Source organism: Lutra lutra, chromosome 8, assembly GCF_902655055.1.
Source record: "Lutra lutra chromosome 8, mLutLut1.2, whole genome shotgun sequence".
Lineage (NCBI taxonomy): Eukaryota > Metazoa > Chordata > Mammalia > Carnivora > Mustelidae > Lutra > Lutra lutra.
The window spans coordinates 29394330-29411541 of record NC_062285.1 but is presented as its reverse complement, the minus strand read 5'-3'; the positions used below and the strand labels follow the sequence as shown (position 1 = coordinate 29411541).

At 39.9% G+C, this 17212-nt stretch overlaps 1 pseudogene; it reads right to left on the bottom strand.

Moving 5' to 3' along the window:
* Positions 1-10476: 10476 nt before the first annotated feature.
* Positions 10477-11883, bottom strand: LOC125106838 (60S ribosomal protein L34-like; annotated as a pseudogene).
* Positions 11884-17212: the final 5329 nt, after the last annotated feature.

The following is a 17212-nucleotide window of genomic DNA, read 5'->3' as shown; positions in this document are numbered from 1 at the left end:
TGAATGTTAACATAAGTTAACATAGCTATATTTTCCAAAGCAAAAGCATTTTTAAAATAAAAAGTGTGTGTATTTAAGGTGTACAGCATGATGATTTGATATACATGTAAGTGCTTACTACAATCACACTCATTACTAGTCCTCACATAGTTACCGTGTGTGCGATGAGAGCACCTGAAACCTGTTTTCTCAACAAATTTCCAGTATTCAATACAGTATTTTCAACTGTAGTCATGTTGTACGTTAGATCTAGACTTACTCATCCTACATAACTGCAACTTTGTACCCTTTGGCCAACATCTCCCATTTCCGCCACTCTAGCCCCTGGAAACCACCTTTCGACTCTCTGCTTCTATGTATTTGACTTTTTTTAAGAGTCAACATAGAAGTGAGATCATGCAGTTTTTTGTCTGACTTATTTCACTTGGCATAATGTGCTCCAGGTTCATCCATGTTGTCACAAATGGCAAAGTTTCCTTTTTTTTTTTTTTTTTTTTTTAAGGCTGGAGAATCTTCCATTGAATGTACATACCACAATTTCTTTATCAGTTCATTCGTTGACAAAAACTTAGGTTGATTCCATGTCTTGGCTCTTGTGAATAATGCTGCAGTGAACAGGGGATGGCACATATCTCTTCAAGATACTGATTTTGTTTTTGGGGGTGTTATATCCAGAAGAGGAATTGCTGGATCATATGGAAGTTCTGTTGTTAGCCGTAGCAAAAGCACTGAATGAGAACAGTGGCCTTGCTTTCCATTTTTGCAAATACCTTACTATTTGGCTTAGTGTTAAGACAGCTGGATTCTCATACATGCTTTTGCATTCATTCAATCTGTTGGAATCTGTTGGTAGAAGTAAGTATTTAAAAAAAAAAAATCTAGCCTCATTCAGATATGTAGCCAGAAAAGAGAGAAACTCACAGACCCCTGAAAAGGGTCTCAGAAACCCCAGGTCTCTGGCTGCATATTAGGAACCTCTCTGCCTTATCACCAAAGGAGGGGCTGGGTCATTTTCTCCTAGAGCTTCCAGCTGTTAAGAGAGGGAGTGGAAACGTACACTAAGTGGTAATCTGCTAGGAAGGAGAGAGGAGAAAGCAGATACCGTCAGGAAGAAGGAGGGGTACTGATGGGACAACCAGTCATGCCCCTCTACAAACTTTTATTGAAAACACATCTAGAATTGGGGTAAATTATACCTAACATAAAATTTTCCATTTTAACCATTTTTAAGCGTATGACCCTCTTCTCCAACCTCATCTCTGACACTCTCCCCTTGCTCACAACCCTCCAGCACATGAACCTTTCTGTTTTTCAAATATGCCAAGAGGTTTCCATATCTCAGCCTTTGCACAGCCTCTTCCCTCTGCCTGAAAACTCCTGGAAACCCCTATCCTTCCCAAGTCTGGCTCTCTCTCCTCACTCAGGTCCCTGCTTAAATGCAGGTGTTTCCTGAGTGCTGCTTCCAATCATTATCTTATCTTGTTCTGAACTTTTCACAAATACTTCTTGAGCACCTACTATATGACAGGCCCTATTCTAACTGCTGGGGATAGAATGGTGAAAAAAACACGCTAAAATCCTTACTCCTGGAGTGCCTGGGTGGCTCAGTCAGTTAAGTGTCCAACTCTTCATTTCAGCTCAGGTCATGATCTCAGGATCATGGGATCAAGCCCCATATAAGGCTCACACTCAGCTCAGGCTCTGCTTGAGACTCTCTCTCCCTCTCCTGCCCCCTACTCCTCCCCCCACCCATGCTCTCTCTCTCTCTCTCACACACACACACACACATACACACACACTCAAATAAATAAAATCTTTAAAAAAATCCTTACATATATGAGGCTTATATTCTGGTGACTGTTTACAAAGCACTAATCACTACAGCAATTATCTTGTTCATTTTTTTCAATGTTTATTTCATCAGCTGCTCATTTCAGCATCATTTATAAATCAAAAGTTGGAAACAACCAAAATGCCTGACGATGGGAACTGGTTTAAAAAGTTATATCCTTATAATATAAAGCTGTATGTCTGTTTCGAAGAATGAGTAGGCCTATATGTACTGCCATGAAAAGATGACCAAGATATACTTGTATCAGACACACCAATATATGCCTTCCCAGCTCCCCTGGCTCCAGCCGCCTGTCACACCCTCAGCTTCCTGTTCTACCCCAGTGTGTAGTTCCACCATCAGGGCCCAACATAGTCCTGCACCTAGAACAGTAAGGCTCTCTCTTGCTGCCACTACGTGAACAGGCAAACCACATGCCCAGAGTTTCCACCTGCTCCTGCTCCTTCTGGACTCAGATGAGGCCACATGGCAGAGTATTGGGTTCTGACATCCCAAATGGCCACACAAGAGGACAGGCAATGCAACTTGGAAGTGTGAAGGTTAACACCCCATGGGGAATGTTTGCCCTACTGAGTATTTCTAAAAGCTTTTCTTGACATGGTTTACAACTATCCATATTGATCATGTTCAAAATTAAAAATGAGAAAACTTCAAAGTATTTGTCAATTGTTTTTAGACATCAATAAAAACTCATTCATTATATGCAAACACAAATAGCACATTTTATACAAAAACAAATATCTTTTCCAGACAAAAAAAGTAAGCAAGAAGAGTGGTATTGCTTTACACATTGGCAGGTCTCTTTAAAACCTGGCTTAACAGAAAGCTCAATTCTCCTAACTGCTTCTGCATTCAATTTATTGCAGCATCTTGTTTTGGTTTAACTTTAGGAAGCTAATCTGGCTTCATACAGAGTGTGGTTGGAAAAGGTAGACACAGCATTTTCAGATAACTGGATGTTCTTCTTTGATACTACACCAAAACTTGACAAGTATTAGTTTCTGAAAGGTTAGCTGCAGTGTGGAATCTGAAACCATATCAATGAGCTCTTTGTCCTCTGTTATGTTAAAATCCATTGTTCAGGGGCGCCTGGGTGGCTCAGTTGTTAAGCATCTGCCTTTGGCTCAGGTCATGATCCCAGGGTCCTGGGATCAAGCCCCTCATCAGGCTCCCTGCTCGGTGGGAAACCTGCTTCTCCCTCTCCCGCTTCCTCCTGCTTGTGTTCCCTCTCTCACTGTGTCTCTCTCTGTCAAATAAATAAACAAAATCTTTAAAAAAATGCACTGTTCATTTGTACTTTGGATGGATATTTCACCCATGTGTAATATTGATCTTGCAGACGCCTGAAAAAGTCTTAGTGATTCTCAAAAGTCCATGGACCACAATTTTGGAAGTGATGACTTATTTATTTACATGTTTATAGTTTGCTCCTCCCAACCGTCCCCTCCAGAAACTAAGCTTCATAGGAGCAGGAACATTGTTCCTCTTGTATCTCTGGTACCTGGAACAGGGTCTAGCTCATTGAAGGTTCTCAATAATCACTGGCTCAATGAATGCACTTCAGTGATTCTGTAAGAGAGGCATCCCATAAAGTTATCTTCTCATTTCATGGGAGTGGTTCATGGATCTATATGACCTTGAGACTACATTGAATTATTTTCCCAGGATTTAAAAAATTGATGTCCTAAAGATAAATTAATTTAAAATTAACTAGTGTTGTTTTCAAGTTTTTACTTAAATTCTAGTTAGTTAACATATAGTGTAATATTGGCTTCAGGAATAGAATTTTGTGATTTATCACTTATATAGAACACCCAGTACTCACCACAACAAGAGCCCTCCTTAATACCCATCACCCATTCAGCCCATCACCTACCCGCCTCCTGCCATCAACCCTCAGTTTGTTCTCTATCATTAAGAATCTCTTATGGTTTACTTCTCTCTTTTTTTCTCTTCCCATATAGTCATCAGTTTGTTTGTTTGTTTGTTTTCAAAAATTTCACATATTTTACTTTAAGAAAATCATTTGGTATTTTTCTTTCTCTGACTGACTTATTTCACTTAGTGTAATACATTCTAGTTCCATCCACATCATTGCAAATGGCAAGATTTCATTCTTTTTGATGGCTGAGTAATACCCCTTTGTGTGTGTGTGTGTGTGTGTGTGTGTGTGTGTGTGTGTGTGTGTGTGTGTTTACTGCACGTTCTTTATCCATTCATCAGTCAATGGACATTTGGACTTTTCCCATAATTTGGCTATAGTTGGTAATGTTGCTATAAATATCGGGGTGCATGTGCCCCTTCAAATCAGTATTTTTGTATCCTTTGGATAAATACCTATGGTGCAATTGCTATATCATGGGGTGGTTCTACTTTTAAACTTTTTTTTTTTAAATATTTTATTTATTCATTTGTCAGACAGAGATCACAAGCAGGCAGAGAGGCAGGCAGAGAGAGAGAGGAGGAAGCAGGCTCCCCACCAGGCAGAGAGCCCAATGCGGGGCTCGATCCCAGGACTCTGGGATCATGACCTGAACTGAAGGCAGAGGCTTAACCCACTGAGCCACCCAGGTGCCCCTACTTTTAAACTTTTGAGGAACCATACTGCTTTCCACAGTGGCCTCACTAGTTTGCATTCCCACCAACATTGTAAGAGAGTTCCCCTTTCTCCTCATGCTTGCCAACATCTGTTGCTTCTTGTATAAAACTAATTAGCTTTAAAACTCACAAATTTTGCCCTTAAGAAACAGATTGTGACTTTCAATAATAAATATTTATTTCTAGGGCGCCTGGGTGGCTCAGTGGGTTGGGCCGCTGCCTTCGGCTCGGGTCATGATCTCGGAGTCCTGGGATCGAGCCCCGCGTCGGGCTCTCTGCTCGGCGGGGAGCCTGCTTCCTCCTCTCTCTCTGCCTGCCTCTCTGCCTGCTTGTGATCTCTCTGTCAAATAAAAAAAATAAAATCTTAAAAAAAAATATTTATTTCTATAAACATTAAATAAAATACACTATATTACAATGCCAACCACCCTTTATGAAATATGTGTACAAAATTCTACATGTGAGGGATAGGTCTACCTAACCAAAGCTTTATGAAGCAATTCTTCTTTCTTTAAGGGTATTATGGAGAAAGAAGAGTAAATGAGATTAGGCTAAAAGAATGTTGTAAGAAAAAAAGATGAAACCAAAATAATAATAAGGAAAAATTGTATGTCATCTCTCAAGAATATCCAAAATATTCATGTATGCTTGTATGTGTTTTCTGTCTACTTCTAAAACAACCCAAAGAATCTACATAATAAAATTTGGCTTCATGAAGTAGTCTAGACACTTGCTACTTGAAGCACAGGCTTGTATCAGCAGCTCTGATATTTCCTGGAAGTTAGAAATGAAAAGTCTCAGGCCCCACCAGACCCACCACACAGATATTTTCCAAATATAGCCTCTACAATATGTTCCATTCCACATTTTGTGAAGTTGACCCTTCTCCCATCAAATGGTGGGGACAATGTCTCTTCCCTAAAATTTGGGAAGACCTTTACAACTGCCTCTACCAGTAGATTATGGTAGAAGTGACACTATGTGACTTCTGAGGTGATGTCATAAAAATGCCATGCACTTTCACCTTGCTTTGTTGGGACACTTGGTGAAACCCAGCTACCATGCTGTAAGGAAGCCAAGCTCTATTTGGAAGGGATACATATAAGCTTTCTGGTCAAGAGACCCATCTAGGATCTCAGTCAACAGCCAGCATCAACCATCAGACTCTGATGGTTTCAGCTCCCAGCCATTAAGTTACCCTCAGAATCCAACCATCTAAGCAGGTATGGAGACAAGCTATCCTTACCAGGCCCTGCTCAAATTGCAGCTTTGTGGGCAAAATAAATGAGTAATCATCCAATGGCTGTTTTAAACCACTAAATTTGGGATGATCTGCCGTGCAACAGATAAGCAGAATACCCACTGAATCATTCTAACAACACCCCTCAATAATTCATATGCATACTGAGGTGCCTGGATGGCTCAGTCAGCTAAGCTTATGTGACTCTTATTTATTGGTTTCAGCTCAGGTCATGATCTCATGGGTCAAGATTGAGCCCTGCATCAGGCTCTGCACTCAGCATGGAATTTGCTTGAGGATGCTCTTCCTTTGCCCCTCCCCCACTTGCACATGCATACATTCTCTCTTCTAGATAAATAAATCTCAAAAAGAATAATTCATATGCATATTAAAATGTGAAAAGTATTGATTTAAAGCAAAATTGTGTAACATGTAATTTTTCCTACTGCTTTTAACAACACTGATTACAAATTATGAAAAACTGCATATTGAGCTAAAATTGTGTTTAGAGTAATTGTTCCCAGAAAGCTAGGTAATTGTTCTCTGTTAATGGGCCATATTGTCTAGGTGTTAGAACTTGTCCAAATCTTGGGTCTGACTCACAGCTGCAGGGTATTTTCTCCACAAGAGATACGGACTAAATAATTGAGGCAAGTCAAAGGATTTTGGAAACCAACACTCCCGAAATGTAAAGATGAGGACTGAGGATGTGTGACTAATACCTAGCAAACTTACTCATGCCAAGGGCAGCAATCATTTTAATAGCAGATGACATAAGGAAAACTTTTGAAAACAGATGGTGTCATGCTACCAAAATTAAATGTAGATGAACATATGTAGATGTTTGCTATTGTTAAAGTATAACAACAAAGCTGTAATTCATAGCATTCTCCTGGGGTCAGCTTTTAAAAGTGTATTAGCTAAAAGGTCTACGGTTTCATAATGCAATCAACATATAGGGTATAGGTTTTGTTTCTGTTCATCTATGTGGTTAATTATCAGTATGTCTAAGGTGTTTGTTTAGCGAAGTTAAACATTTCATTCATTCATAGTGTTCTAAATTTTAAGTCTATGCAAATCACAAAGATCAGTGAATAATAATCATCTGTTGTCACATGTTAAATAATTGGATATTTGGGAACATCTAAATTTTTAAATTAGTTTTTCCAGTTTCCAACCAGATATTTGGCATCCTGTGACCAGAGCCAGGTCATTTAGCATTTCCTCTTAACCCGGTCAAACTCATCTGTGTTTAGACTATTCCTATAAAGAACAGCCCTTTGCATTAAGTGAGGCTTGCCTGGTTCACTTTCCAGTTATGAAAAACAACGTATAGCCAAAATAAATTTTTGGGACTTCATCAAAATCAAAAGCTTCTGCACAGCAAAGTTAATAGTCAAGAAAACAAAGAGGCAACCCACGGAATGGGAGAAGATATTTGCAAATGACAGTACAGACAAAATATTGATATCCAGGATCTATAAAGAACTCCTCAAACTCAACACACACAAAACAGATAATCATATCAAAAAATGGGCAGAAGATATGAACAGACACTTCTCCAATGAAGGCATACCAATGGCTATCAGACACATGAAAAAATGTTCATCATCACTAGCCATCAGGGAGATTCAAATTAAAACCACATTGAGATATCACCTTACACCAGTTAGAATGGCCAAAATTAGCAAGACAGGAAACAACATGTGTTGGAGGGGATGTGGAGAAAGGGGAACCCTCTTACACTGTTGGTGGGAATGCAAGTTGGTGCAGCCTCTCTGGAGAACAGTGTGGAGATTCCTCAAGAAATTAAAAATAGAACTTCCCTATGACCCTGTAATTGCACTACTGGGTATTTACCCCAAAGATACAGATGTAGTGAAAAGAAGGGCCATCTGGGGGCACCTGGGTGGCTCAGTGGGTTAAGCCTCTGCCTTCGGCTCAGGTCATGATCTCAGGGTCCTGGGATCGAGTCCCGCATCGGGCTCTCCGCTCAGCGGAGAACCTGCTTCCTCCTCTATCTCTCTCTCTGCCTGCCTCTCTGCCTACTTGTGATCTCTCTCTGTGAAATAAATAAATAAAATCTTTAAAAAAAAAAAAAAAAAAAAAAAGAAGGGCCATCTGTACCCCAATGTTTATAGCAGCAATGGCCACGGTTGCCAAACTGTGGAAAGAACCAAGATGCCCTTCAACAGACGAATGGATAAGGAAGATGTGGTCCATATACACTATGGAGTATTATGCCTCCATCAGAAAGGATGAATACCCAACTTTTGTAGCAACATGGACGGGACTGGAAGAGATTATGCTGAGTGAAATAAGTCAAGCAGAAAGAGTCAATTATCATATGGTTTCACTTATTTGTGGAGCATAACAAATAGCATGGAGGACATGGGGAGTTAGGAGAAGGGAGTTGGGGGAAATTGGAAGGGGAGGTGAACAATGAGAGACTATGGACTCTGAAAAACAATCTGAAGGGTTTGAAGAGGTGGGGGGGTGGGAGGTTGGGGGAACCAGGTGGTGGGTATTAGAGAGGCCACAGATTGCATGGAGCACTGGGTGTGGTACAAAAACAATGAATACTGTTATGCTGAAAATAAATTTTAAAAAATGTTTAAAAATAAATAAAAAATTAAAAAAAAATCAACAACGTATAAGTAAGAGTTCTGGGTTGCAAGCAACAGAAACATATTCTGGCTAATGTAAGCAAAAAAGGGATTTATTGAAAGACTAATAGGGGCTCATGAACACACTAAGAGGAGGAATTCCTGGCTTGGGAAAGGGGCAGGGGTCAAAGAAGTCCCAGACCAGCCCCTTCCACACTGGCAGTGTGGACTATCCTCCAAAAGATCTCCCATTCTTGTCACACGGTATCCTAGGTCAAAGTCCTACTGGCTTCCATAAGTGCCAGGTGTGTGTGAGGTGGGTGAGCTAAAACTTGCCCTCCTGTCAGGATTCCTCATGGAGAGAAACTCTTTCCCACAAGAAAACTGGGATATTATAAGAAGTGGGATGATGCTGGGCATCCAAAATCTTATATATGTCTGCTATAAATATGTAGGGCTTGTTTAAATTATAAAATGATGCATGTTCATCATGGAAAATACATAGTATTGTCTTTCTACTTTTTTTCCGAAATTGGAATTGTTATTGAATGTACTATTTATAATCAACTTTTTTTCTCCCAACATATTGTGATCATTTTCCAATGTCATACAATTACTCATCTGTTTTTTAATTTTGGTTTTCTTTTTTTTTCTTTTTTTAATCTGCATTTTTAAAATTTAAATTCATTTAATTAACATATAATGTATTATTTGTTTCAGAGTTACAGGTCTGTGATTCATCCGTCTTATATAATACTCAGTCCTCATTACAACATATACCCTCCCTAATATCCATCACCCAGTTACCCCAACCCTCCACCCCGTCCCCTCTAGCAACCCTCAGTTTGTTTCCTAGGATTAAGAATCTTTTACAGTTTGTCTCCCTCTCAATTTTGTTTTTCAATATTTGTATAGTATGTCTTCTCTGCTTATATTTTAATCACTTAGGTAAATTTTTTTTGAGATTTTATTAACTTATTTGTCAGAGATGGTGCATAAGCAAGGGGAGCAGCAGAGGCAGAAGGAGAAGCAGGCTCCCCGCTGAACAAGGTACCCAATGCAGGCCTTGATCCCAGACCCCAGGATCATGACCTGAGTCAAAGACAGACGCTTAACCAATTGAGCCACCCAGGCGTCCCTCAGAGGTGGTTTCTATTACCTTTTACCATTGTAAATAATGCTGCACTGAGCATATACTTCTTCTTTTTCTCTCTCTCTCTTTTGCTGAAATAGATTGAAGGCTTACCATGTATCAGGGGCTATGCTAAGTGTTTCATGTGCGTTTTCTCATTGACTCCCCACAGTGCCCTGTGTGGTGTTGGGGCTGATTCCACGTTAAAACCTGTTAAACCCCTAGGGCCTGCCTGGGCCTACTTAGCCATAGTGACTCCACATTGCGTAGGTAGCCATTTTGTTGTTTAATAAATGCCTCAGCAGTTACTGATACCAGTTCCGGGTAACCGTTACTAAAACACATACCTAAAACAAGGCCATTTTGTTGTTTAATAAACACCTCAGCAGTTACTAGTATCGGTTCCAGGTAACTGTTACTAAAACATACAGGTAAGAGACATCCAATCAGCCAAAGCCACATACGTAGAGGTCTGCGGTTGTGTCCTATAAAACTAGCCTGTAAGACCAAAGGGGTGTCACTGTCTTCGGAGGCAGCCCTGGCCAGTCAGTCTGACTTCTAATGGTTGCCATAGAATAAAGCTTTACATAACTTTTACTTTGTCTGAGCCTCGTTTCCCTGGCCGGTCTAACTTCTAATGCTTGGCGTAGAATAAGGCTTTGCGTAACTTTCACTTTGTCTCAGTCTCGTTCCTTTGATAACGGACCCAACAGTGGTAAATCCTATCATTATCACCATTTTACAGAGGAGGAACATGTTGCTTGAAAGTTATAAAAAACTTGCCCAAGACGGCACAGCGACGGATAGTCACTAATTAACCTGAAGGTCACAGCTAGCAGATGACGGAATCAGCCTGTAAACCTACCACTCAGCCTCTGAACCTCTTAACTTTCCTCTTATGTAGAAATTGTTGGGTAATCCATAAATATTTCCTTACAATAATAAATCAAGAGAAGTGTAATTGAAGGAGTAAAGGCTTTTGATACTACTGTCAGCTGCTCTCCTGAGGGCACCAATTCATACAGCCCCCAGAGAGAGATTAAAGGGCCTATTTTCCCACACCCTTGGGCCACACCTCTAGGTTTACCTTTATCAGAAGACCTTTGTCAATCTACCGGGTGAAAAAAGATATCTTGGTTTTTAAATTTTGTGTGTGTTGTATTATATTATAATGTTAGCTTTGTTTTATGATTTTTTACTATGTGTCAGTCAAATGCACCCTCCAAGAGGGTAAAGACAGCTGTCGTCTTGTTTATTGCCTTATCCCTAGCACCACACAGGGTGCCTGGTACACAGCAGTCACTCAAAGATTTTTGGAGTAAAAAAATAAATGAGTGTGCCAGGCATTGAGTTCAGCCCTTTACGTGGCTTGCCTCATTTAGATCTCACGACACTCGATGTCTTAGCTAGTATTTATACTAGTAATACTTTCGCTAGTATGTCTGACCCAATAGGCACTCCTAAGGCCTTGCTTTAAACCAGTTCAGGTGCTCTAAAGTAGGACTGCCCAACTCCCTTGGTTTCTCCAAATGGATTCCTTGTATGATGCATGAGTTGTATTCTAAGTCAAATCACTCCAAATCTCTCCAAACTTGTTGAAAATATGCCCATTCATTTTCCATGATGTAGTAAAGGAAGAAACTTAATTTTTGTAGGAGTTTTCTGATTTTTTTTTTTATTATTTAGGAAAGGTCCATTTTTGGGGTGCCTGGGTGGCTCGGTTGGTTAAGCGTCTGCCTTTGGCTCAGGTCATGATCCCAGGGTCTTGGGACCAAGCCCCATATCAAGCTCCCTGCTTAGTGGGAAGTCTGCTTCTCCCTCTCCCTCTGCTTGTTCTCAAATAAATAAAATATTTTTTAAAATATATAGAAAAGATCCATTTTTAAATCTAGCTTTCTGATTCCGTACTTGTGCCTTCAACACTTTCACAATTATTTTCTGCCCCTCAATAAGAAAAGTACTCTTGATCCTGCCATGGATACGTTTTGCAACCATGGAAGCACCACAGGCTTGGATGACCTGTTTTTTGGTTTTAGACAATCTCATAAGAACTTTGGCTCTCAAGGTACAAACCCCTTGAAGTTGACCTGGGCACATGCCACAGGTGGATTTAGTACTGTCCCACTTTCTTGCTATAAAGGTAAACAATTCTTTTTTTTTTTTTTTTAAGATTTTATTTATTTGTCAGAGAGAGAGGGAGAGCGAGCACAGGCAGACAGAATGGCAGGCAGAGGCAGAGGGAGAAGCAGGCTCCCCGCCGAGCAAGGAGCCGGATGTGGGACCCGATCCCAGGACGCTGGGATCATGAACTGAGCCGAAGGCAGCTGCCTAACCAACTGAGCCACCCAGGTGTCCCAAAGGTAAACAATTCTAATGCCAGGGGTTCGGGGCAGCCTAGTTTTGTTGGACACTGTATTGTAAAATAGCTTATGGGGTATGTCAAATGCTGGACCATTTAAATGCCTCTAGATTATCTCCAAAAGGGAAAAATTTTTATTTATAGAGGTTGGAAAGAACTCTCCATGTAATAAAAACATTAGCTCTAATCCTTTGTCATATAGTTTGCAAATACCTTCCATTTTTTTTTTGCCTTTTAGTTTTATTTATGTTTTTTTTTAACTTGTAAATATGTTCCCTTTTTTGTAGCAAAATCTATCAGTTTTCCCCTTTATGTTCTTTCTTTGCTATTATATATAGAAGTCTTTTCTTCTTTGAGTAGGCTAATACTCATACATAATAACCATTTCTTGATGGAATGATGTGGATGTAGAATAAAAACCCTGGCTTTTCAACATGAAGTCAAGATGGTGGTGCACAGAATCCCTCTAGTTCCCTGTAACAGGATTAATTACTGGAATTAACTGGATTAACTTTGTGACTGCCCCAGGGCAATCTAAACAAAACACCCAAGGGCCTACAGATGTCAAAGTTCTTTACTCTGGGAGAGAAGATGGGAGCATCAGTTCTGTTTCTTCTCCAGATCCTACAGACAGGTAGTATGCTCTCTGAAAAGCATCTATCATCACAAACACTACCTGTACTCAATAACTTTGTGTGTGTTAAAAAAGAAACATTAGGGGACGCCTGGGTGGCTCAGTTGGTTAAGCGGCTGCCTTCGGCTCAGGTCATGATCCCAGCGTCCTGGGATCGAGTCCCACATCGGGCTCCTTGCTCATCAGGGAGCCTGCTTCTCCCTCTGCCTCTGCCTGCCATTCTGTCTGCCTGTGCTCGCTCTCTCTCCCTCTCTCTCTCTGACAAATGAATAAATAAAATCTTAAAAAAAAAAAAAAAAGAAACATTAGGATTCCAAAATGGAACCACTTGTGCTAAACCCCACATCAGCAAGCCAAAAAGAGTTAATACCTTACCTAAAAGCAGTTTCAGCCCCTCCCAGGATGTAGTTTCTTTGTTTGTTTTTAGATTTTTTTTTTTTGTTTATTTTAGAAAGAGAGAGCAAACCTGTTCTACTGGAAGGAAGGGCAGAGGGAGAGGGGGAGAGAGAATCTCAAGCAGACTCCCCATGGAGTGCAGAGCCCAATGTGGGGCTTGATCTCACAACCTGGAGATCATGGCGTGAGCTGAAACTAAGAGTCAGACACTTAACTGACTGAGCTACTCAGGTGCCCCCCCCACCACAAAGATGTAATCTTAACCAGTCAGTCTAGAATGTCCTGATTAGTACTAGTGAGGTAATTTACCTGGTGGATCCATTTTGTCTCCTAAAGGAAATTAACTGTGCCTGAAACAATACACTCTTTTCCCTCTTCTGACTATAAAAGCCTTCCATTTTGTATAGCTCCTTGGAGGTCCTTTCTATTTGCTAAATAGAATTCATGAATCATTGAATAAAGCAAGTTAGATCATCAAACTTACTCAGTCAAATATTGTTTTTAACAGTATAAGCAATAAGAAGGTATGTCTGTATGAACATGTGTATATTCATACAGTTTTCCTCATAAAGCTTCAAAGGACTGAAAACAACAGTAAGACTTAAATAACTTTAAAACAGTTCTCTACAGCAATGGAAAGTTATATAAGAAAGAAAAAAAACCTCAACCAAATGTAATATATGTTAAAACAGAATTTTCTACGCAGGTGATTGAGAATTGCTTAGGATGAATGAATTTGTACCATCCAATGAGTTAACTGGTAGCAAGTAGTGAATTCCAAGTATTCACTGAATTCCAATGAATTCCAAGTAAAGTGTTCTGTTTTCAGTCCCTTGGGAGAAAACCTGGAGCCTGAAGATGGCAGCCAAGGAAGACTCTGAACTCGCCTCTTTCCACAGACAGCAAATATACAGCTGTGTATGGGATAATTCCAAGAGAATGGAAACCTGGCTGGACAGCTTTCTCCACAAGGGATAAAAGGCCCACACTGAGATAGATAGAAGGGGCAGAAACAATCTCACCAAAAACCACATCCCCGTGCAGCAACCCACAATAGGGAGGGATCTCACAGGTCTGGAGCCTCTTCCTGAAGAGTGAGAGGTTCATGCCCCATATCAAGCACCCCAACCCTTGGGATCTGTACCAGAGATGAGACCCCCAAAATATCTGACTTTGGAAATCCAAGGGGTTTACAACTGGGGAAACAACTGGGGAGTCTGGGGATATCTGAGAAATTCCTTATAAGGGGCTTGCATGCAGACTCCCTCATCCCAGGAACCAGGAACCCAGGAACCAAAGACAGCATCTTGAGAGGCAACTGGATTTCATGTGAAGGACATTCATTTGCTAACTATAAAGTATCTGCCAGAGGGGCAAGGATGAGTGGGGACATTCTTTGGGGATGGAGGCACTGGCTAGTGCCATTTTTGCACTCTCCCTCTACCTTGCCAGCACTGGCAGATGTGTATGGACACAGCCTCACTAAAGCCACAGGACAAGCTCCACGCCCAGTGCTCCCACATCTCCTTAAAGCTGTGGACATGCCTGGCCCTCAGCACACTCATGCAGCCCTCTCAAAGCCAGTGTGTGAGTGTAGTCCAAATAGGGGATGCCCCTTGATCGCTTGGCCCTGGTGGCCTGAGGAACTCTTGTTTCTGGGTCCCACGAGACTATGCCAGTTAGAAAGATGGTTCTGGACAGGCAATAATACCTAGGGCACTGCACAGATAGCAAGCTGAAATGTACTCACAGTGTACCTGAGAAAAAGGCCCATCTACTTGGAGTAAAAAGGCCCATCTACCCTGGAGTTTCATTTGGAGGGACAACCTTCAAGTCTGCCCCACATTAGAGGCTACAGAGGCATGCTCAGGGAACATAGGCAGGAAAACACCATCGTTGATCCCTCCCTTGTTCCAAATGAAAGAATAAGACAAAACGGAAGAAGACCTTAATGAAATAAAAATAAAAAATATACCTGATAAAGTGTTCAAAGTAATGGTCATAGATATAGTCACTGAACTCAGGAGAAAAAAGGATGAACACAGCGAGACCTTCCCAAAGAAACAGAAAGTATAAGAAAGTAGTCACAGAGCTGAAGAATACAATAACTGAACTGAGAAATACACTAGAGCAGTTCAGGAGCAGACTAGATGAAGCAGAAGAACAAATTGGTGACCTGGAAGACAAGGTAGCCACACTCACCCGAAGAGAAGACTAAAAAGAAAAAGAATAAAAACATGAGGATAGCTTAAGGGACCTCTATGGCAACATCAGGCAGAATATGGTTTGCATTATAGGGGTACCAGAAAGAGAAGGGAGAAAGGGGCAGAATCTTATTTGAAGAAATAATGACTGAAATTTTTCCTAACCAAGGGAAGGAAACAGACATCCAGGTCTGGAAGCAAAGACAGTTCTAAGTAAGATGAACCCAAAGAGATACACACAGAGGCATGTTATAATTAAAATGTGAAAAATTAAAGAGATAAAAAGAATTTTACAAGCAGCAAGAAAATGCACCCCTGGGTGTCTCAGTTAAGCATCTCTCTTCAGCTCAAGTTGTGATCCCAGGGTTCTGGAATCATGTCCCCCATTGGGCTCCTTGCTCAGTGGGGACCCTGCCTGCCACTCCCCATGCTTATGTCACTCTCTCTCTCTCTCTGACACATACATAAATAAAAAAAAATGTTTAAAGCAGCAAGAAAGAAAAACAACTTGTTATTTACAAGGGAATCCCAAAAGACTATCAGCTGATTTTTTAGCAGAAACAGCCAGCCAGAAGAGAGTGGCATATACTCAAAGTGCTGAAAGGAGACTATTTCCAAGCAAAAATACTCTACCTGGCAATATTATCATTCAGAATTAAAGGAGAGATAGAGTTTTCCAGACAAGCAAAAGCTAAAGGTGTTCATCACCATGAAACTGTCCCTACAAAAAATGTTAAAGAGACTTTTTAAAAAGATTTATTTATTTATTTTAGAGAGACAGCGAAAGAGAGAGAGAGAGAGAGCACACATAAGTGGAGAGGGACAAAGGGAGAGGGAGAGAGAGAATCCTCAAGCATATTTCCTGCTGACTGTGGAGCCCAACACAGGGCTTAATCCCAGGACCTTTATATCTGAGTCAAAATCAAGAGTCAGCTGCTTACCTGACTGAGCCAACCAGGCACTTAAATGGATTTCTTTAAGCACTAACAGGAAAATACATGAAAATAAAAATCTCATGGGTAAAGGAGAATATACAATAAAGGTTTTGGATTAACCCCTTTTAAATCTAGTATGATGGTTAAAAGTCAAAATAGAAAATTAACTACAACAACAATTATTAGTTAAGGGATACACAAAATAAAAAGATGTAAAATATGACATAAAATATACAAAATGTGGGTTGGGGAGTAAAAATGTAGAGTTTTCAGAATGCATTCAAATTTAAGATACTATCAATTTAAAATAGAGTGTTATATGCATAGGCTGTTATTTATGAACTTCATGGTAACCATAAAGCAAAAGCCTACAGAAAGTACACAGAAGACAAAGAGAAAAGAATCTCAATATAACACTAAAGAAGATAATCAAACCACAAGAGAAGAGAGCAAGAGAAGAAGAAAGGAACAGAGAGGAACTACAAAAACAGCCAGAATGAACAAAATGACAGTAAGTACATACCTATCAATAATTATACTTTAAATGTAAATGGGCTAAAATTTTCAATCAAAAGACAAAGTGTCAAAATAGATAAAAATCAAGACCCATCTATATGTTGCATACAAGAGACTCATTTTAGATCTAAGGACAGTCAAACTGAAAATGATGATGTAGAAAGATATTTCATGCAAGAAACCTGGTGTAGACAAAATATACCTTTAAACAATACAAAGAAGGTCATTACATAATGATAAAGGAATCAATCTAGCAAGAGGATATAGCATTTGTAAATAGGTATGTACCCAATATAGGAACACCTAAATTATATAGAACAAGTATTAACATACCTAAAGGGAGAAGATGACACCAATATAGTGGATGATTTTCATACCTCACCTTCATTAATGGGATAGACTATCCAGACATAAAATCAATAAGGAAACATTAGCCTTAAAAGACACAGTAGATCAGATCCACTTAATACATGTATACAGAACATTTCATCCAAAAGCAGCAAAACACACCTTCTCAACTGTATATGAAATATTCTCCAAAATAGATCACATGTTAGGCCATAAAATCAATATGCAAAAATCTGTTGCATTTCTATACACTAATAACAAACCAGCAGATATCAAACATTTTTCCTGACCACAATAGTGTAAAACTAAGGATCGATTACAAGAAGAAAACTGAAAAAAAAAAAAAAAAAAAAAAAAAAGACAAATATGTGCAGAATAAGCAATATGCTACT